The 24593-nt window shown below is 35.5% G+C and overlaps 1 pseudogene; it reads left to right on the forward strand.

The window, feature by feature from the left end:
- The first annotated feature begins 18444 nt into the window (after positions 1 to 18444).
- Positions 18445 to 19038, forward strand: LOC129146876 (signal transducer CD24-like; annotated as a pseudogene).
- The last annotated feature ends 5555 nt before the right edge of the window (positions 19039 to 24593 follow it).

Raw genomic sequence — 24593 nt, forward strand, 5'->3', positions numbered from 1 at the left:
ACATATTTGAAATAGCAGAGGAGTTGATAATTCTACTTGATGCTTTTTTCTTCTACCAGGATGAGCCCTGAATTTCTTTCCTTTTAGCTTACAGCAGATTTTTTTTATCCTTATCTCTGTCACTTAATCATTAAGATGGTTAAATCAAAGAAGGGTGGTCTAATTAAGAGGTCAGATAATACTTTTCCAAAGTATGCATGATACATATGTGTGTCATTTTGAGTTTCCTGGCAGTCACAATGTAGTTTCCTCCTCAGGATGACATAACAGTTCTGGGTCATTACTTCTAAAGTGGAGAACTGTAAGAAATACACAACAAATAGTGTTCCTGTGTGTGAGCCAATAAATTGAACTGCTGGTATAGAATAGTTTTGTGTGGGCAGGCAACAGATGTTTGTTGTGGGCAAAGATATTTTTTTTTGCAGAGAAATAATTCAGGGGTATATATATGTATACCTCAGTGTTACAGGGTGTGAGTAATTTTTATGAGCTATAATGCCTCAGAGTAAAGATTTTTATTTATTTTTTTGGCATCATCAGAAAGCTATGCCAGATAAATAAAGTGTGGAGAGAAAACCAGAAAACTTAAAAAAAAAAATTATTTCATGTTTTCAGTTTGGCTTCCAGCTTCTCTTCAGTAGTTTTTGACAAATGAACCTGGGCCTAAAATCTTCAACTTTTTGTCAATTTTAAGATCCTTCAGATATTTCAGGCTTATCACCTGCCGGTCTGTTATCTGCTCTTCCTTCCCTTCCCTTCCAGCTAACTCTCCCAAGCAAATGGGAATCCCTTTCTCCAAACACATGCTTCCTAACTGCATGACCTTCATGCTCACACATGTGGAATACCCATGAAAAAGCTTCACACACACAGAAACTCATAATACCTTCCCATGTTCCATAAAGGATTCTCTCAAATAATTAGAAAGGAAAGGTTTCCAAGGCTAGCATCCAACTTTTTTTCCCACTTTCTACCTCTAAAACAACACTAATTTATTACTTTCTACAGCATGTGTGAAAAAGCTGATGAGTCATCTGGTCTTGGCAAAATGTAATTTTCATTTTTACAAAATAAGTATATGCATCTAGTGAAAACATTTGAACAACATAGAATACTACACCCTAGAAATGTACAAATTAATAAGTAATAATTTTAAATTAAAACGAAAAATTATACTCTGCGGCATTTGTTGATTACCACTATAGTACCGGACAATATGTCAACCCCTTTAATTCTTTAAAAAATTATCAGCAGCATCTCTGATCATTATAACTTCCTGATATGAAAGAAAGAGAATGTAACTCACATTACACTCATCTACTCTGCTTACACCAAGTTTTTTTGGTAGTAGCTTTAAGAAGCTGTATGTGGGGGAAGTTGTGGGAATGTGGAGGAAAGTACAAGGATCAAAAACATCCATATTTAAATGGGGGGGGGTCAAGAAAATTTGCATATTAAGAGAGGTTTATGTGTATTACTTAAAGTTAGAAAGGTAACTACCAGAAGAATCAAAGTTATATTGTAATTTTCTGTTTTAAAACATATCAGACTAAATAGATAGTGACTCAGGTTTTCTACTTTTTTTTCCCTCATGCTCTATATTTTGGGAGATTTCCTTGAGGGCATCTTTCCACACTTCTGTTGAATTTTTCATTTTGGAAGTAATATTTCTTAATTACCAAGAAATAACATTTCTAGATTGCTCTATTTTCATAGCAGTCTGTGGTTTGTTTTATGGTTTCAATGTATTCTCATATTTCTTGGGGGATATAAATGAAAAAATTTTAAAACTTTCCTCTATCCTCTAAATTATATATGTTTTCTCCAGAGTTAGTTGTTCTGTTTATTCATCTTGGTTCTTTTCATTTGTGCAAATTTATCCTCTCAAATATCTGCTGATTATTTTGGGTCTGATCTAATTTGTGAACGGTCAAGGTAGTTAATACGGTAGTGGTTGATAACACTTGATATGGGAAAAATTAATGAGGCAGACTTCTCATATGTTGGTATGGATTTTATGAGGGAAATTTAACTGCATATATATATATAAACATGTATTTATTCTTAATGATGATTTCTTTCATTATGCACAAACTTTTTAGTGTAATGTTGTACCATTTGTTTATATTTGCTTTTGTTTCTCTTGCTGTTGCAAAGATATCACTATATCAAACTCTTCCAAAAAATAAAAAAAGAGAGAATTCTTCCTAAATTCTTTTATGAAACCAGCATAACTCTGGTACCAGAGCCAGAAAATGATGGCACAAAAAATGAAAATTACAAGTCACTCTCTCTAATGAACATGATGCAAAAGTCCTCAACACAATACAATATAAACACAATATAAACACATCAAATTCAACAATAGATTAAAAAGATCATATGCCATTACCAAGTGGGAATTGTCCTAGGGATGCAAGAATGGTTTTGCAAATACATCAATGAGATTCATCAAATCAACAAAATAAAGGATAAAAATCATATGATCATTTCATTACAGAAAGGGCTTTTGATAAAATTCAACATCCATTTATGTTAAAAATTCTCAATAAAACGTATAGAATGAGCATAGCTTAAGATAAAAAGGGCCATATAGGACAAACCCATAACTAATAGCATACTTGTAGTGGGGGAAAATTTGAGGGCTTTTTCTTTATGGTCAGGAGCAACGAAAGGATTCCTGCTTTCACCATTATTATTTACATTAGTATTGGAATTCCTGACCAGAACATTTAGGCAAGAAAAAAAAAAAGGTATCTGTGGGAAAAGAAGTAAAACTGTCACTGTATGCAGATGGCATCATGATATACATAGAAAACTCTAACAACTCCTCCAATAAACTTTAGAAATAATAAACTATTACAATGAAGTCTCAGGCTGCAAAATTGATATACAAAAATCTAATTTGTTTCTATATGCACTGAGCTAGTAGAAAGAAAAATGATGAAAACAATACTATCTACAATCACAGCCAAAGGATAAAATGTCTAAGAATACATTTAACCAAGGAAGGGATGTACCTGTGTGCTGTAAATTTTGAAACATCATAGAAAGAAATTGAAAAAGACACAAAGAAATAAAAGACATTCCATGCTTATGGATGAGAAGAATCAATATCGCTAAAATGGTTATTTTACCTAAGGCAATATACAAATTCAATGTAATCCCTATTAAGATTCCAATGGCACTCTTCACAGAAATAAGAACAGAAAATCCTAAAACTTTTATGGAACAACGAGAGACATTGAATAATCGAAACAATCCTGAAAAAAAAAAAAAGAACAAAAATGGAGGTATCATACTCCTGACATAAAACTACACTACAAAACTAGAAAAGTAAAACAGTATAGTATTATAATAAACAACACTCAGATGAATAGAATAGAATAATGAGCCCAGAAATAAAAGCACACATATGTAGACAACTAATTTATGGCAAAGGACCCAAAAGATAGGAAAATTTCTTTAATAAATGGGGCTGAGAAGTTGGACAACATACACTAAAATCAATTCAAAGTGGAGTAAAGATTTGAATACGAGACCTGAAATAATAAAATAGAAGAAACATAGGCAATAAAATCCTTATTGAGGAAAACAAAGGTAATAAATTGTTGCTTGTTTATGTATAGAGAGGTAGAGAGCTAGTGGCTAAGATATGAAGTTTAATTGGTAAGTTAACTTTAAAGACATTTGGTGCTGAGATCAACTTTCATCAGTGACCTCAAGTTCCCAGCCAACGTATATGAGAACAGTATGAAAATCTGCCTGAGAATGTCATGAGATAGAACTGACGGGGGTGTCATAAGATATGTATTACGGCAATGCAGAAAATACTCAAAAAAGAGAAAGGTATTTTCATCTTTGGTATCCTCTACTTACTATAACTGGTATGCTTTTCAAAATAGAAATTATGGAAGTTACCATTGTAAAACTCTACAGCAATCTCACATATCATAGATTCTCATTCACAAGCCAACATATGATTTTCCTACTAGAATAAGGGTCTGAGGCATTTTCACTTCTGTACTTTGTTAGAATAATTTCACCTCAAGTTCTAAGTTTCTTCTAAGTTGAAGATTGGATAAATAGCTCAGGTTGTTTAAGAAAATATTTCCAAGGTAACAAATTAGATTATCAGGTCTTTCTAATAAAGCTATTTTTGTTGTACCCTATTGATTTAAGGCTTTTATGAAATTCTTCTTCAGTGCACAGGTCTAACAGCTCTGGCTCTCAATTCCAAGGCAATCATGCCCTGGGATGGGAGAAACCATGATTTCCATATATACACAATCAGGATTTTATGAGAACATCCATTTAATATTCTGAGCTGTTTTGCTTAATCATTCAGAGGTCTGGCAGAGTTCCCACTGCAGGCAGATGACAAGGTGGAATGGGAGCAGGTCCTATCTTGAGTTTCTCTCATTAATATGTCTTAAGGCTCCCAGAGATGCTCTCTGTTTCCCAGTATACAATCTACTTGCTGTTGAGTTTAGTTGGAGGGATTTATACTGAGACAGTTTATTTATCCAATTGACAATCAAGCAATATTACGCTAGGAGATTGCCAATAAAAAATAGAGTAATCACAGAAGTGGTTATTATGTTCTGATTCTACCCTTCATTACACTGTAGTAAGTATGTGTGTTACTAATTCTCATAGCAACCATAATACAGATAGGAAAATGAAACTTAAACATTTAAGTAACTTACCTAGAAATACATAGTAGAGCCAGGATTTGTACAAGACCAGCCTGACTCCAAAGCCAGTTCTCTACTCTCTAGGTCACACTTAACCTTGAGTTTGATTGGTAAAAAGAACTTTTTGAGGGAAAGAAATATATTTATTAGGAAAAAATATTCTGCCTTTAATATTAGCTAGCCTTTCTATCTGATAGAAACAATACAAATGGAAAAATACCAAGGGAGAGGGGAAGAGTCTGACTACTTTCTGGAACACAGGCAGTTATCTGTGTCTTCATGTCATAAATGCTCCTTCCTGTTTTACCTCCCACTTCTTCATGACAGATCTCTGCACTCCTTTATATTTCAGCAGCCTCTTGTTTCTTCTGTTTACATCTCTTGCATTCTCTGTGTGTTACTCCTCTGCCCATCCAAATTCTTTCTTATGAGAATTACCACTGACTCTTCAAAGCCCAGTCTGATACCATCTCCTCTTGGACAGCCTCCTCTGATCATTCCAATGAGATATAAACATCCTTTCCAGGACTCTTTAGCCATACTTGTCATTGTATTTATCACACTGTGTTCTTTCTTCCCTGTCTATCCTTCTTAGCTTCCCAAATGTAAAGTAAAATGCACAGGGGTTGTGTTAAGTTTTAGTCGTCTTTGTATCTCTGCTGCACAACCTGAAAGAATAGGTACTTAATGAATGTGTATAGAATTGACTTGAAAACGTCTATACTAAACCATGAGCTTTGATAGCATTTCAAGATGAATGTGGTTACTATCTTGATAGCATGCCTTGTGCTTTTATTCATCTTCAGTTGTTAGTGTATTAAGGATGAAAGATGTGTTTCTATTACTGTAAATGTCTCTGGAAGTAGCCCAGAAAGAAGAAATAAGACATCTAACTCACAGCTCACCATTGTAGAGGCCTTTGGGTTGTAAATACTTTCTAAGAAAAACAGTAGCATTTGATTGATGCAAAAAAATCACTCTATTTCCCTCTCTGTTGTCATTAAGAATTGTGGGTGTGTGACTTTTTATTTTTTATTTGTTTTATTTTTTGCAATAGGCAAAGGATTTCATGCTGCAAATGATGTATGATTTGCAGTTCGTTCAGCTGGGTAAGCGTGGTTTACCTCAACCACTATGAACTTACTTGTTCATCAATCACTTTAACACTGCTACAAACCAGGAAATAGGTAGTTTAAAAAGAATAATACCTTGACAGAATCTGCTCAGAGTTCTCTGATATTTATGTTTAAACCTCCACTACCTGCATTTTAGACTGTCTTAAATAAAAAGTTCAGGGAGTTGGAAATTTCAGAATTTTATTATTTAATTCAGTACAAGGTCTAGCTATTTCTAAACCTGAAAAAAAAATTTCATCTATAATTGAGACATTCTCACTTAAAGTATTTCTCTATTTACCCTTATTCTTGCAATTCCTTCTCTAAGAGATACAAGAGGAGTCATGAGTTTGTGTTAAAAAATATAGAGCACGAGTGGTTAAGACACAACCCGTGAAGCTATCCACAGACACTGCAGGACAAGTTTGATCCCTGGCTAGGGAGCTACCCACATGGCGCAGTAGACCTCTCCTGACTTGTCCGCTGCTCCCCTCAGCAGTGTATTTTAGTCAATCTGCCTGTTCTGTTCCCCACTCTGTCTCTGGTGAATCCTCTCACCCCCCACACCTCTGGCCTGTACCCTAGTTCTTGTATGCATAAATAAATAAATCTTTAAAGAAATATAGAGAGCAGGTGGCTAGGTAGAGTTTGGATGCTTTTTCTCCCTCAGTGAAAAAGGGTAGTAACTGCCACTTCGTGGAGTGTCTGTTCACAGGTGTAATTTTGAGATAATATGTGTCCTGATTATAACTCAAGGAGACATGATTTTCTGAAGAGTGTGACCTTGAGGTATTAGGCAGGTTGCAAATTTAACTTTTGACATTTCAAATCTGAGACCTTCACTCTTAGATTGTTTGGAATGAACAGAGAGTTTGGGGGCAGCATTTGTCTCATGCTGCATGGAAACAGAGGTGTGTGGAAATACATATGCAATTCACACATACTTAAAAAGCATGGAACTGAACCACCTGGAAGACTGGTTGTAGGGGAAAAAAGTTAATTTAAACTTGTCCCGAAGTTAATTAGTGTTCTTTGGTTCAATTCTTTCTGGCTTTGGAAAATCTTGTTTACACCTATTAGTGAACATCTCCAAATCCAAGGCTGCCAGAGACTACAAGTTTAAGTCATATGATGTCTCTGTGTGTGGCTATCCATTTACAGTTGTCCAGTAAGAATCCTCAGCTTGAGGGTATAGCATTTAGTATGGCAGATGATGATAATTTGTGGTCCTGACTACTCTGGTGTTCTATTGTTGGGGTCTCTCAGCCTAGACTTACAGGTAGCTGGCCCAGTAATCTACAAAGTCAGACTGTGCTCAGTGGATGGATACTTACTGCAAAGACTGCCTTTCAAAATAGCTTTGAGGTATCTGTTTCTCTCGACCTCTGCTCCATTCACTCATGGCAGTTTTTTTTTTTTTTTACTTTCTTCCAAAGTTTATAAGGACAAAAATAGGAGCACCAACAAAATACCTAAAGTGATGAGGGTAAGCTAAATATGGAAGTAACATGTGCAGAATCATGTGCAGTGATCATATTTCCTGCAACAATAATTATAATTTGCGATCTCACAATAGAACCTTTAAAACCAAAAGTATCTTAGGATAGTTGGTTTTCTTGTTGACCAAAATTATAGTAAAATGTCAATATATTTTTCAAGGGTAACAAATAACAAAGATGACTTAAAAGTTGAATAATATATTATCAGAGGATGAATGCAACAGGTAAGGAGTTGGACATGCTGCCTTTATTTTTATTCTAATAAAGTCATTTATTCATTCATTAATACATTAATTGAACAGTTAATGGGTGCCTACCATATGAAAGGGACTGAAGGAATGAGGGTCATAAATTAAGGTGAATTTTAGAAAATTAAAATTATTCTCTCTTTTCACCCTGAATGCATGAACTGATTTCTATATTTATTATCTTCCATGACTGAAATGAGCCATTTATTATATTCTGATTCTAGAAAACACTGTGTCCAATTTGGTTTCCAAATTTTAGATCAGATATTTATAAATGAAGACAAACATCTCTAGACTAGGGTGAGAAAGATTATTGAAGTAAAATAGGACTGACGAGGATACCTGTGAAGATGGTGAAATGCTTCACCAAGGCATTTGTGGTAGGTGTGAAAGAAGCTGCCACATAATAAGCATCTACGCTGTGCCTATAACATTCTAGCACTTCATGAATATGATGTCTAGGCTGTATTTCAATGCCCTCCAGAGAGGACAATACAGAGCACACTATTAGCCATGCCGCCTTTCCTTAAAACCTCTCAAAAGCATGCAGCAAGTCATTAGAAAGTAACTGCATTTTGTTAAAGCTAGATACCTGCACTCAGTAGATCCAACCAAGAAATGGGTTCAACAAGTCCAGTGGTCTATGGAGTTCTATACTTGCTTTAGTGCAACACACATACACACACACACACACACACACACACTCACACAACCTGTTGATCAGAGTGGATTCTAGAGAGGTAACATTTTTGTCTCCTATTAACAAGCTACTTTTCTAGCTTTGATTTTCCACTGTTCTTCATGACTCACCCTAAACTTTAGCAAGTTAATGAATTTTAATTTGAATTATTAGCTACTCAACATTCATAATTTTATGACTTTATGACTTATTTTCTCATCTTACTCCCCCAGTCTTAAATCTCTTTTATTACCCAGTTTAGTGTTTCTGTCTTTAGTGACATTTTCTTGGCTTCTTCAACTATAGATAGTCTCTCCCCTTGGAGTTCCTTAGAAATTTATCTATCCTTGAGTCTGGATTGTTCTTCCCATACTTGATAGCCAATGAGAAGATTGGAGGAAGAGGATAGAGCTAGAAAATCAAACATAATCCCTGATGGGCAAAGAAGTCCCAGGGCTTCATAAAATACAAGCTATCCATTCTACCTACTGAGTTGGAAGACTGACTAGAAAGTAGGTGGATAAATAGTTGGTAAGTTCTGCTCTTCCAGACTGGTGTCTCAATGAACAGGATAGTAAGTATGCAGATAGTTTCTCTGAAAATCTCTCATCAGTTCCACTTTCACTATCCTTAATATCTTAGCAGAGTTACTCCTGACAGCAGTGGGAGCAAAAGAGGACATATGTGGGAAGAGTGCCAAGGGATATTTCTCAACTTTTATTAAAATCTTACTTATCAACAGCTGGACGTCTGCCTTGCTCTGATTTATTCCAAGTTGTGAGTGCTCCTTTGCATGACTGTCTCATAGCATTTTTTTCTTGACGGATATAACTGTGCAAGAATTATTATCCTTTGAGCATCTGGAAGACAGAGGATATGTTTTATCTTTGTAGCTTCAAGCTCTATGAAAGCTACCTGGCACGATAAACTCTCAAAAAATATTTATTCTTTAATGCATAGAAAAATATAGCCAAATAAATAAAGAAAAAGGAACAACGTGATAACCTTGAAGACTACACCCTTGTTCATGCTCTCCAAGGAGCCCCCGTCTCTGAGGGGCTGCTGTATTTAATACTTGTTTGAAAGTCCTGAAGACAAGTTAATCCTGTGTCTCTCACCTGAGTAAAAATCCCTTAAAAAATCCTCAAGAAAGTGGCCTCCCCGGTGGCGCAGCAGTTGAGTGCTGGGTTGCGAAGCTGCCTGCAGCCTCTGCAGCGCCGATTAGATCCCCGGCTGCTCCCCGGCCACCGGAGGAGGGTCCCACATGGCGCGCAGACCTCTCCTGCCGCCCGCTGCTCCCCTCAGCAGTGTACTTCGGTCCTTCTGCCTGCTCTGCTCCCCGCTCTGGCTCTGGTGAATTCTCTCGCCCTCCCGCACTTCTGACTGTACCCAGTGCTTGTATAAATAAATAAAAATACATCTTTAAAAAACAAAAAAAAAAATCCTCAAGAAAGCAAAATTAATAACTCCTTCCATAGAGGCCTGTGCCTTCTTAGACTTGGGTCTGCTGGGACAAGTTGCTTTGACTGTCTTGATGTTGGAAGATCCCACCTTGCCTTACATTTCTATTCAGAGTGTTAGGAGCCCCTACGAGCATCCCTTCTTCCCTCCTTTCCTGTAACCTCACTCCACAGGTGCTGTATGCCCACTTTTACCTGGTTCCAAATAATACTGTTCATAGTCTTTCCCTTCCCTTCTCTTTTCTTCCATTTCCTTCCTCCTTTCCCCACCTAAGACTTCCTGTTGAATTTTGGAACATTTATTGTGGCAAGCCAAACCTTTGACATCCTTCCCTTCTTTATTGGCAACTACTCAGTCCCTTGCTTTAAATCAAACCTTGCATCCCTTGAAGACACTGGATCTGAGTCAGCCTTCTAAGTGCGTTTCTTATTCTTCCAGCCTGACATGGTTTTAGGCTAAGATGTATTCTCAACAACCTTTTTATTCTCCATGGCACCTTTGAACCATCAGTCTTTCATTTTCCTATGAAAACGATGGCTCCTTGAACTATGGCCTTTACTTCTTTTAATAACTGTAAAGTTTTGACACCTCCCTGTACGTTCTTATTTAGTACTTATTTTGTCAGTTTTTCAATAAAAGTGCACTTTATACTGTTCACCACTCTCTCCCTCTTCCTCTGACTTTCAATACTTCCTGTAAAACACAAGCTATTTATTTTCCTACCCCTTTGTCTTCTCTTTATAACTTCTGAATTTGAGGCTTTCCTTTCTCTGCTTACCTGCTACATTTCTGCACTTCTCGGTGGGGCAGATGGAGACAGTGCTGACCAGATCCCTCTTTAGGGAGAAACTTGCTACCTTAGGTACTGAGAGTGCAGGCAAGAGGCAGCTTTCAGCTTAGCTTTGTGTGGCCTCATTTACAGAGAGAGTGCTCACATAAGCGCCACCCTTTTCCAAGGACCCATATCCCATGTAGTGTGATTAAGTGACAGATGAAAGCAGAATATAAAGACCTGGTCATTTTGGCCAAATATGGGACAACTGTCATAGGTCATTACTCATGGGGAGACTCTCTTGGGAACAGCATTGCAGCTCACTTTATCTCTGCCTGACTGCTTTCTTCATATCATTTCTGTGTGTGGGCCCAAGCGCACTCATTATATTCATCCTTAGACAAAACTCAGAGGCTACTCCATAGAAAACCCAAACTCCAGGGTGCAGACTCTATTTTTCACCTCCTCTTTATTTAACTATATATTGTCCGTAACGGTTTCATTCTCAGTCACTACAGTTACCCTCACTATACCAAAGTCTGTATCTCTTGTCTCAATCTTCATTGTGAGCTCTGGGTGTGAATATTCAAACTTTTCCTTTACAATTCCCTTGGATAGTCATATTAGACTCAAGAGAATCAATATGAAATCATTTTAAACTACTTTGATACCCACTCCCAAATCTGTTATCTTTGAGATGATTCCTACTGCCACTGAGAGAAACCATCTGGCAAACTCATTCTCACTTGAACTGTAAGGAATTATTTGAGTACAGGGAAACTTGTTTATTAACAAGTAAGTCTACATTCTAATTCTGTCTTCCTGGTCTCCCTTGTAATTACCATATAGTACTTATGAGTGACATTAATGCTACTCTGATGCTAAAGTAAATAGATTTCTTGGACTATTATCATTAGTCTGGAACCAAGGAGTCATTATCATTCTTATGTTCATGAGACATAAGTATCACATTTTTTTAAGCCTAATATAGGTAGATTCCCCATAGAAAACAACAAAGAATAAGATAAAGACTTTATATGAAATAATTTCATACATAAAGTAATTTACTCTTTCATTGCATCTTTGTGATTCTTTTCCCCTAATTCCTTGGCCATCTCTTTCTGGAGAACATGATGATGTCCTTCATGTTTGGATCACTCAAGCACTAGAATGATGCTTTTTTTTTTTTTTAATAATAAATTTTATTTTTATATTCCCCATACAATTGCAGCCCCCCCATTCTGACCCCAATCCCTCCCCTCCCGCCCCCCGCCCCCGCCCCCTAAAAGTGTCTCTGGTTCATAGTTTTTTGTTGATTTTGATTTTCACTTTCTTATAGTTATTCATTTTCCTGGTCCCTTATTTAAGTTTTCTAGATTCCTGCTATGAGTGAGACCATCCGGTATTTTTCTTTTTCTTTTTGGTTTATTTCGCTGAGCATGATCCCTTCCAGCGCCATCCATGTTGCTGCAAATTGCATGTGTTTATCTTTTTTGAATGCTGAGTAATATTCCATGGTATATATGTACCACATCTTCTTGATCCAGTCATCTATTTTTGGGCATTTGGGTTGTTTCCAAAGCTTAGCTATTGTAAACAGTGCTGCTATAAACATAGGGGTGCAGGTGTTCTTTGGAATTGATGTTTCTGTGTCCTTTGGGTAAATACCTAGGAGTGGAATTGCTGGATCATATGGAAGCTCTATGTTTAGTAGGTCCAGAAATCTCCACACAGCTCTCCACAGTGGTTGGACCAGTTTGCACTCCCACCAATAGTGCAGAAGAGTTCCTTTTTCTTCACACCCTCGCCAACATTTGTTGTTGCTAGTTTTTTTAATATGTGCCATTCTCACTGGTGTGAGATGGTATCTCATGGTAGTTTTGATTTGCATTTCCCTGATGACAAGTGATGTTGAACATTTTTTCATATGCCTGTTGGCCATTTGCATTTCCTCTTCAGAGAAGTTTCTTTTTAGCTCTTCTGCCCATTTTTTGACGGGATTATTTTCTTTGTTGTTGTTGAGTCTCATCAGCTCTTTGCAGATTTTTGTGATCAGTCCTTTATCATTAGTGTTGGGTACAAAAATGTTCTCCCAGTTGGTGAGGTTTCTCTTTGTTTTTGTTATTGTCTCTTTTGCTGTGCAGAAGCTCTTTAATTTGATGTAGTCCCAGCTGTTTATCTTTGCCTTCACTATCACTGCTTTGGGTGATGTGTCTGTAAAGATGTCTTTGATGTGCAAATCATGTAGTGTTTCGCCTATATTTCCTTCTATATATTTTATGGTTTCAGGTCTTATGTCTAGTTCTTTAATCCATTTTGAGTTGATTTTTGTGTATGGTGTGAGGTAGTGGTCAAGCTTCATTCTTTTGCATGTAGCGACCCAGTTTTCCCAGCACCATTTATTGAACAAACTTTCTTTGCTCCAATGCATAGTCTTTGCTCCTTTGTCAAAGATTAGTTGTCCATAAATCTGTGGGTTTATTTCTGGATTTTCTATTCGATACCATTGGTCTGTATGTCTGTTCTTGTTCCAATACCATGCAGTTTTGATGATTATGGCTTTGTAGTATAGTTTGAAGTCTGGGAGTGTGATGCCTCCATTCCCTTCTTTTTTTTTCAGGAGAGCTTTGGCTATTCGGGGTTTTTGGTGATTCCATATGAATTTCATCAATAATTGTTCTATTTCTTTGAAGAATGACATTGAAATTTTGATTGGAATAGCATTGAATCTGTATATTGCTTTTGGAAGGATGGCCATTTTAATAATGTTTATTCTTCCAATCCATGAGCAGGGGATGTCTTTCCATTTCTTTGTGTCTTCTTCTATTTCTTTTAACAGTGTTTTATAGTTTTCTTTGTATAGGTCCTTTACCTCTTTTGTTAGATTTATTCCCAAATATTTGATTTTTTTTTGTTTCAATAAAAAAAAGGGATGGTTTTTTTGATTTCTTCTTCTTCAGATTTATTGTTTGTGTATAGGAAGGCTACTGACTTTTGCGTGTTGATTTTGTATCCTGCCACTTTACTGAACTTAGAATGATGCTTTATAGGTAGATTTTTTGCTATACATGTTTGTTAGTTATGTTATGGTCTCCTCATTGGTTTTTCCCAAGGAACTGCTTTCTCATCCACCAAATATCAATAGTAACAATCTGACCATGACTTCTGTGCCTCGGCTCCATGTAAACACACTCAAATCCATTCCATCTTTGGGTAAATGAATAGCCACTGTAGTTTAGTAAGTGTTTAATCCATATAACATTTATACCCATGTCACTGTCATCCCTGTCCAAAGGTGTATATTCTGGGAAGTTGTCTTTGTACAGACTCACTCACAGTTTTCAACTAGTTCCCTATAACATTTGTAATGGGTGGGTGCCACATGTATCATGAAAGAGAACACAAATGAACACATGAACAACAGATCACAATTTGTTACTATAACCTCCACTATAACATATAGTTATACTTTGCTGAGAGTTGCTCTCGAACATGGTGATACTGAAAACAAATTCACTGGGCAACTGTGAAGAGGAGTTAGAATTTAATATTCAGTGGAAGAAACTGTCCAAATCTGTAGTTATATAGAAATTCTTTCTTCTTGGACTCCTCCTATCTTAGCTGGTCCTCCAAAATGACCAAAATGTCTTCTCCCAGTCTAACCTTTGAAGAGAACACCTTCCACCTCATGACTTCTCTCTGCCAGCCCTAGGGTATATCTTGTTAAATTCTCTCCTTTAGCAAGTGTCCATTTCTGAAAAGGTTTACATTTTAGTTGTCCTTAAAACAGTTTTACAGGCATAAATGATTATAATTTTAAGTTCTTGGTGACTAAAGAAATACAGATAGACAAAATGCCCTTTATTTTAATCTCCCCGCTCTCAGACATTTACTATCTTGAAGAACTCTAATTAAACTTTCATCATCTTTGTGCTTAAAGGAAAAGTCCTGATCCTAATGTAGGCAGTTTGCATTTATAAGTTCTGACAAGCTACTTGGTACCAGACAGCCAGAAGTGATGAACAATCTCGGTAGATTAAAATGTAAATTTGATTGAAGAAAACAACCCACAAAAATTTATGCCTCTGTATAATCTATGTGATTAAATGTTACTTGTTTCAAAGCTAATGTTTCTGACACTTTCAATTACAGCTTTTGAAAGTTTTATTCCACATCATTTAATCTATTTTAAATAACTCTTTTAGACTTCACACATAGTGATGCATGTTAACATCAATCTCCAACACAAATTTTGAAGTAATCTTTGTCCATTTTAGAGCAAGATTCATTTTATATGGTGATAACAGAGTTTAAAAGCCAAACCTAAAATCTTCTTACAACTAAGAAAATATTGAATATTCAAAATATTGAATTCAAAATATTGAATTAAAAATGATTTAATATTTTTATTATTAAAATTCAATATTGAAAATTATTGAATTTTAATAATAAAAATATTAAATCATTTTTAAATCAATGATTTAAAAAATCATTGCAAAAACATATAACATAAAATGTACAATATTAACCACTTTAAAGTGTATGGTTCAGGGGCCTCCCTGATGGCGCAGCTGTTGAGCGCTGGGTTGCGAAGCTCCCCGCGGCCTCTGCGGCGCTGGTTCGATCCCCGGCTGCTCCCCGGCCACCAGAGGAGGGTCCCACATGGCGCGTAGACCTCTCCTGCCCACCGCTGCTCCCCTCAGCAGTGTACTTCGGTCCTTCTGCCTGCTCTGCTCCCCGCTCTGGCTCTGGTGAATTCTCTCACCCTCCCGAGCTTCTGACTGTACCCAGTGCATGTATAAACAAATAAATAAACAAATAAATAAATAAATAAAAATACGTGCCTCTTTAAAAAAAAAATAAATAAAGTGTATCGTTCAGTAGTTGTGTTAACTATAGGCACCTTGTTGTACAACAGATCTCTAGAATTTTTTTATCTTGCAAAACTCAGACTATATCCACTGAACACCACCACATCATCCACATCCACTACTCCACCAGTCTCTGGCAACCAATTAATTTTATTTCTGCAAATTTGACTACCTTAGATAATTTGTATAAGTGGAATCATGTAATGTTTACATTTTCAGGACTAACTTATGGGGTTTGGTGGTGGGAACAAGGAGTGACTGCAAATAGGGATTTTTTAAGGGTGATGAAATGTTTTAAAATTGGATTATGGTGGTTCCATAACTGTAAGTTTGCTAAAATACACTGAATTTTATCCTTAAAATGGGTGAGTTGTATGGTTTGTAAATTATACCTAAAAAAGCTATTGGAAAATGTCCATTTTTTTTATTTTAAAAGACTCAAGGATAACATGCTTTCATTTGATGGTGCATTCCATATTTTCTGTCTTGTTGCTATCACCAAATAGAGTAATAAAAATAGAGAGATTTTGTACATGCTTGAAAACAAAGGTACAAAACAAGGTAGCATAATAATGTCACTCTGTTAATTGTATTATTGTATTTTGCTGTTAAAATTATTCCACCTGTACAAACCACTTGTTAGTTGTTTTTCTCTGCATTTTTTGTCAATGGGATAACTTGATTAAAAAAATGTGTTTAGAGTCTCATTAGGACAGGGATAGGGTTCTCTCCCCAGAAGTTGTCTGACTCCCTAGCATAGTGTTGATCCACAACACCATGTGTAATTAATGGAGAATATAGTTATGCTTATTTTTTCACCCATATTTTCATTTTGTACTATATAGAAAATGTACAGATGGCAATAAACACCATCAAGATAAAATTGTGTCCGATTATGGAATGATCTTCTATGATCTATGATAGCCACTGTCCTTTCCTTCACTCATTGAACAGTTACTGCTCATTCACCGAATTTCAAGAACTGTACTAGAGATGCAGTGGCAACCAACTTGGAAAACACCGAACCCACTTTCAGAGAACTCCCAGTGACAGGGTATGTTCTTGGAATTTCTTTCTTTTCCCATTTTGACCTATGTGATATATTCTTGCTTCTACACAACTATTTATTAAAGGGTAAGTTAGAAGAGTTGTTTGTAGTTGATACAATAACTCATCCTTTATTCCCCATGAATCCCATTAACTGAGATTTATTTCTCAATTACGTAAGAATTTCTAATCATTGTTGAATGGAAAAATCACTCTATGTAGACTCCTCCAATTTCACACATATGGCTTTCACACATATGTGCATTATTATTGTAAGAGTTAATATCTTTTCAATATATCTGATTATCAGCAACCCCAAATTACTATGGGACTGGAGGAGTGGTGTGTCAAGGGAATCATGAATTTTATTCTCTATGACTCAGTGGAAATAACCAGAAGTAGTAGCTTCCTTGAGGCCCCCAAACAGCCATTTACCATCATCCCAGTGGCAGTTAGACTTGGGATCTCTATCATGATATGAAGTTAAAAGATCTCCAGCAGCAACTAACAAAACAATTATTATAATTTTCTTCCATGAGACAAAGGAGAAATCAGACTCCTGAAAAAGCTGAATATTTCTCCCAAGTAGATATTTATTATAATTATTATTTTTATTGCTATGCTTGATATTTCTAATAGTTAACATTGTTACCATGGAGTTAGAACCAACTGGTAGCTCTGAATGGCATGAAGATGAATGTTCCTAATAAAGAGCACACACAGAAGAATGCCTTCCTTAGAGAGCTCTGACTGGGGCAAAGTTATTGCTTTTATGGTCTAATGTACTTTCAAGTATTGTGTTTTCCAATTACTCTATGAATTCAAAACCTCCCTAAGTAATAAATTTATCCTATAATGTTCTTACTTTTCCTAGGTTCATTTTTCAAAATTTGAAATTAGTATTAATGCATGATATCTCACAAGTATTGTTTGGGGTAATATTTATTCGGTAGGAGCCTAGCACTATTTGATGGAAGTAATTTAGAAAACTGTTTCATGAATTCCCATGTTATCCCTTTCTTGGTATGACTTGGACTAATTCCTGTCATCCGTGTTATTGGCATTTAGGGCTTAGCTTTAATTACAGTGGTACGTAGGCATTTATGAAGTTACTATTTATCGATATGGTTTGATCTCAAAGACTGATGATGTGGAAATTTGCATGCATTTATGCATCACAGAATGGCATATAGCAATAGGCTGGCATATGGCAATAGGTTGCTTGGTTCTGAGTGCCTGTTAAATTGACTCTGCATTCACATCTCTTTTTTTTCTGTCTTCTCTCTGTGAAATGACAAAACTTTCTTCCTCTGGAAAAAGAATCTCAAAAAGAGTATTAGATGCTAGTCCTAGAAATGCAACTGAGAAGAAAATGAGGAAGTTTTGTTTTAGAATATATGTTTTGCAAACAGAGGTTGAGTTCGGTGGTGATTCAATTCTAATGCAAAAACTAGTGTCCAATAATCAGAAGGGTGAATATATTTATTTTAGGCCAGAAATTGTTTAAATGTTATATAAACAATCCAGTGCTAGCTGATTAGTCGCTTCAATACTTCAATTATATTCCATATTATTTTATGCTATTGTAATATTCACGCATTGGGTCTTTAAACAGTTTACTTGAATGTCATGAAGCCATTATAAATAATGTTGTAATTTGTTTTATGTTTCTTACATGCATGTTTATTTATATAGAAAATTTTTTTTTTAAATTGGAGGGTAGGAGTTAGGATGTGAATCAATAAGTTGATGAGCTGAGTGGAATTTATTACAGCTATACAGAAGTAGTAAGCAGTTTCCACTGCAAAATTACTTGATTTTTATATAATACTACCAACTTAAAGTTGGGATTCTTTAACAAATTTCTCAAAAGAAGCAACTTAACTCATTTATTTTTGCATTCTATTCTTCCAATCTCCTAGTTGTTCTTACATAAAGAATAGGAACCACTTAGAAGTGGTTATGTCTGCCCACTTTGCCAGCACCTGCCCAGAGCCTTCAGTTCTCTGTGCACCCTGCATCCAGAGAGAAGCGCCACAGGCCGACGGAGCGGACATGGGTAGAGCAATGGTAGCCAGGCTTGGACTGGGGCTGCTGCCACTGCTCCTACACACACAGATTTATTCAAATAGCACAACTGCTATAATTACTACTACCTTGACAGCCCCAAATCCAACTAATACCACCATGGCAAGTGATGGTGCCCTGAAGTCCACAACCAGTCTTTTTTGTGATCTCGTTCTCCCTTCTACATCTCTACTGTTAAAGAGACTCAGACCAAGAAACATCTGTACTCGCCTGTTTTTCAAACCCAATGCAAATGGCGTCTAGACAGCCAGTGTGACAAGGAAACTTTTCTTCATTGATTCTGCTAATTCCACATCTTATTAATAAATGACACAGAAAATTTTGAGAATCCCAAATTTGATTGGTTTGAAAAGCATGTGAAGGGTCTGACTAGCTGATGAATGCCAATATTAACTCTGCTGGAGTTTCCCATACAAGATGAAGAAAGACAACCAAAATTTGTTAAGAGATGCTTTCCTTAATTATGGTTTCAGAAATATGAACATATAAAACTCTTATCTTGAAAATAAGAATAGATTTTATCTTACCTGGAGATAAAGGATGGGATGTGGAACAGAGATTTAGTTTTCATCAAAGTTTCAGTGATTCTATTTATGTGTACATTAGAAGAATCTTCCAGGTATAAATCCTTAATGTATTGTTTCAGCAGTACTGATTGAATGACAACATACTCTAGGTAAGCTTTTACATTGTTAAACTATCACCGTTGTCTTGGGAACTGAACACTTTCCTCTGCAGCTTTGTATTTGACATTGCATTTGACTTTTTATATAGGAATTGACATGTACCAGGGCAATGATGGATTGGAATCTACCCATATCCAGCCATAATTAGTAAATTTTGCTTATGTACTTAAATCATCTATTCCTATTCAATGGAGCACAAGATTCATTTAGCTAAACTGTTTCCAAATAGTAGAAGTACATTGACCTTAACTAATGTCAAAATGCTTTTTACAATTTAAAAAAATTATCTGTTTGAAGGTAAAACTGACAAATCTTGAAATTAAAAAAATTAAAATCAGGTGTTTGGGAAATGAAGACTGGAACATAATGCATTAAATTCAGAAAAATTTTTATACTTTTTTGTAAATACTTTTTTTTAAAAAGCTATGAATCAAAATAGTCGCATTGGAACCCTTTCTGTTATCTGTCAATATTTTTAGATACTTAGAACCTAGTCCTAACCCCAAAGTGGGCTTGATTTTGAAAAGTAGGTCTTTACTACAACTGTCCCAATGCACAGAAACCTTTTTAAAAAAAGACACTTCTACAGTCTTTTGTTCGCATGGTCACACACTGATGCTTAGATGTTCTGGTATCTAATATGGCACAGTAGTCTTGATAACCAAAGTCACTTTTTCCATCTTCAGAAACCCCCATGAGAACAACTTTAGCCAACAAATCTCAAGCTACTGTGTGTGTGAATGAACATTCCCTTTTGTTTCATACCTGAATGCTGTACATCTATTTTGGATTGTATATTGTGTTTGTGTATTTATGCTTTGATTTATAGTAACTTCTCATGCTATGGAATTGATTTGCATTGAACACAAACAGTAAATAAAAAGAAATGACTGGATGCAAAAAAAAAAAAAAAAGAAGTGGTTATGTCTGTGTATATACTTGATAGGGAGGGGATAATCCTCAATGCAACAAAGTTTGTTAAAGGAGCTCTTACATTAGTTTCCTGGGGCTGCCACACCAAAAGCTGGGTGGCTTAAATAACAGAAACTTATTGTCTCACAGTTTCGGAGGCTACAAGTCTACAATCAAACTGTCAGTAAGCAAATAATGATCTCTCTGAACCCATAACACCTGGAAAATTCTGGTGTTTGCCAGTAATTGTTGGCATCCCTTGCCTTGAAGATGTATCCGATTAGTCACATGACTACCTACTACCTATCTTCAGGTGGTCTTTCCTTCTATGTGTGTCTGTGTCCAAATTTCCTCTTTTTATCAGGACACCAGTAATATTGATTTGGCTCCACCATAATAATTTTATATTAATTTGGGTAAGACTGCAAACACCCATGGAGTTTTGTTAATAAGAAGGCAGAATAAAGGGCCCTATACCTTCAGATTTTCAAAAATCACAGAGTTTTGAAATCAGCAAGAGAAAAATGCTCAACATATAAAGGAAACCTTGTGATACTATCAGTGGATTTCTTAGGAGAAAACTTGCAGGCCTGAAGGGAGAAGGATAATGTATTCAAAGAGCTAAAAGAAATAAATATTTCAAAGAAATAAATGCCAGCAAAGAAAGAACTTATCAGAAGGAATTTATCACCACCAGATCTACCTTAAAATAAATACTATACAAAGTTAGTATAGCATGAAACAAAAACATGCTAAATAAATAGCGATATGAAAGTATAAAGCTCACTAATGATAGTGGCCACACAGAGAAATATAGAACATTGTAATTCTGTAACAGTGACATGCAAATCACCTTAGAAATTAAGAGACAAAACATAAAAATAATGTAACTAAAATATGTTAATGGATTAACAACATAAAAAGCAATAAAAAGAATAGGACTACATCAAGTTAAAAAGCCTCTGCAGAACAAGGGAAACAATCATGAAAAGAAAACCTATGAAATAAAAGAAAATATTTGTAGAACATATATTTGATAAAAATATACAAAACATGTAAGGTACTCCTACAACTCAATAGCAAAAAAAGTAAAAGAAAATTGTACTACTTGAAAAAAATGGACAAAGAACTTAGAGATTTCTCCGAAGAAGAGATAAAAACAGGAACAGATATATGAAAAGATGTTTGACATTACTAATTATCAGTGAAATGCAAATCAAAACAACAATGGAATATCACTTCACATCTGTTAGGATGGTTTTATATATATATATATATATATATTAACACACCCCACACCTCTGGCCTGTACCCCAGTTCTTGTATGCATAAAAAAATAAATCTTTAAAAAAAACCTACAAGTATTGAAGAGGGTGTGGAGAAATTAGAACCCCTGTACACTGTTGGTAGGAATATAAAATGGTGTAACCACTATGGAAACAGTATGAGGTTTTCAAAAAAATTAAAAGCAATATAGCATATTACCTAAGAATCCTACTTCGGTATATTATGCACAAAAACCCTGAAATCAGTGTCTTAAATTGGTATTATTACTACTACCAAGTTTAATGCATCATTATTCACAATAATGGAGATGTAGAAACAACCGAAATAGACATCAACAGATGAATGCATAAAGAAAAAATGGTATATACATGGGGTGAAATGTTATTCAGTTAAAAAATAAGTCTGCTGTATTAGTCAGTGTTCTCCAGAGAAACAACCAGGAAACCCATTATAAGGAATTGGCTCCCTCATAAGAAATCCCACAATCTGAATTTAGCAAATGGAGATACTAAAGCACTATTGATACAGTTCTAGACCTAATTTGAAGCAGAAGAAGTGTAAATTCTAGTCTGAAATCTGGCAGGCTCAATACTCAAGAGATAATTTTTTAGTTGGAGCTCAAAAAATAGGAAGAGACTGATATGCTGGGTTAAGTAGTCAGGCAGGAGGTGTTCCCTCCTACTCAGACTTTCTATTTTATTCAGGCTAAGAATTGATAGAAGAAGGTCCACCACAGTAGGAGGGCAATCTCTTTTACTTCTCTACTGATTCAAATGCTAATCTCATCCAGAAATATTCTCGAAGACACACCCAGTCAAGTTGATAGATAAAGCTAACCATCACACAGGTGTGATGGATTGTGAGGACATTATACTAAATGAAAAAGTCAGTCACAGAAGGCAAATACTTTATGATTCCAATTCAGATGAGGCAGCCAAAATAATCTAAGGCAATGAAGCAGAAAGTAGAGTGGTGGTTGCTAAGGGTTTGGGGAAGGGAAACTGAAAAGTTGCTGTTTAATAGGTATAAAGTTTCAGTCATGGTAGATGAAAAAATTTTAGAGATTTACTCTACAACACTGTACTTAGAAATTCTATACACTTAAAAATTTGTTGAGAGTAGATCTATTATTTGTTTTGTACCACAATTAAAAGACAAATGGATGTGTTTTGTAGTAACTTTTTACTCTTTGATTGTTGAAGGTCCATTTAATATTAACCATTAAAGTAAAGCAATGTAAAACCTTAAAATTTTTGTGAAAACCTTACTTCTAAATTAGGTTATGTTCTGAAGTAATGGAGGTTAGGATTTCAACATATTTCTTTTGGGGTAGGGAGGGACACAATTCAAACTATAACAACTTCAAATTTCATTTTTTCATTCCAAAAATCTGGAGGCAACTGTTATAGACTGAACTGTATCCTACCAAAATTCATGTTGAAACCCTAGCCCTCAATGTGATTGTATTGGGAGACAGAACTTTCAGGAGGCAAGGTTAAGTATGGTCATGGGCCTTATATTTGATAGCACTGGTATCCTTGTAAGAAGAGGAAGAGGAAAAGCTACAAGAGAGTGTTCTCTCTTCATGCAGTCACAAGGAAGGCTATGTGGAGAATTAGTGCCATATACAAATCAGGAAGAACCCTTACTAGGAATGAGCCTTGGTCTGCCTGTTCACAGTATCCCCAAAAACAGAGCTCAAGTCAGAGCAGGTATTTGATAAATATTTTGGAGTGAATTTAACTATGTAATATAAGGAGATACATTTAAAAACAAGTTATGTAGAATTCAAATTTAGAGTCTTCCAAATCTCTCTGTTTTTACTCTTGATCAGTAAAAAGTTAGTTAAAATATAAAATTGTGTTCCATGTTATTTGTCACCTACTAATGCATGATCTGCAAAGTAAGGTGCAAAGGTTGCCAAAATACAAACTGCTTTTATTAGCTTTAAATACCTTTAAGAGATCTTTTAAATTCTTAAAGTAGAACTCAAGTTCAGTCTCAGTGGATGTATTTAACATTATTGAGGCATCAAGAAGATATACACATCCGCTTTATGTTGGCATAAAGGGACTCCGTTTGATTTTTTGCCCTTTTCATGATTCAGTGGTTCCTGTTTCAAAACTGTAAATAAACATTAACTGAAATATGAAAATGTTCAGGGTAAAGTCACAGCAAGAATAAAATTGTAATAAAAAGAAAAGGTGTGTAAGCAAGGTGGTTAATGGTGTATCTGAATTATTGCTGTTAAGGAGAGAAAAAAATTAATGATAATTAAACAATTCCAAAAACCTTTATCATTTTACACTATTTAATGAAAAATACATTTTATAGTAGAAAACTGCAGCGTGAGTATACATATATATGTGTGTGTGTGAGTGTGTGTGTGTGTGTATACATACACAACACACACACACAAGCAGGACTCATCACCAGTTTACAAAAAAAGTCCAAATGAAAAAACCAGAAACCATTTATTTTGAATCATATGTATCTCTTCTTAGGTCCAGGGTTTAGATCCACCAAGCTTGAGTCCCATTGTATCTGACCCCCTTGACATCACAAAAGCTTGGTTTTCTGTGATGGTTTTTTGTAGTGTGTGTTGAAATATGTACATCATACACCTGTGTGTGTATGACCTGATTTGGAAATAGAATCTTGGCAGATAAAATTAAGGATGTTGAGATGAGATGATCCTGGATTTTGCATGAGCCAAAAATCCAATGGATACTGTTCTTACAAAAAAGGGACAGGGAAATTTGAGACATACAAACACAGAACAGAAGAAAACGTTCATATGAGGACAGAGGTAGAGAATGAAATTATACCTCTGCAAACCAAGGAAAACTAAGGATGATCAGCAACCTAGGAAAAGAGAAGTTTTGAGGGAGGCAGGAAATGAAATCTCCCTCTGTGCCTCCAGAAAGAACCCATCCTGTCAACAACTGAAGTATCAAGGATAGAGTGAAGGAATAAAAGAAAAATCAATAGGGTTCTGTTAGAAGTCATTACTAATCCCTATATTTTTACTTGTCTAATCACATTGCTATAACAAAAGCCTTTTTCATTTCATAGGATTATAACTATTGGTTGTAACATATTGTCCATCTCTTAGACTAAATGAAACTAAAGGGATTTCTGAGCCTTTTCACTCCAGAAATGGAACAGAGAATTGATTTCCACATAACAAATTTTGTGCAAATAAATTTCTAAATGGTTCAGTGTGCTTTG

Source organism: Talpa occidentalis, unplaced genomic scaffold (assembly GCF_014898055.3).
Source record: "Talpa occidentalis isolate TD23 unplaced genomic scaffold, MPIMG_talOcc4v2.1 talOcc4.5, whole genome shotgun sequence".
In the NCBI taxonomy this organism is placed as follows: Eukaryota; Metazoa; Chordata; class Mammalia; order Eulipotyphla; family Talpidae; genus Talpa; species Talpa occidentalis.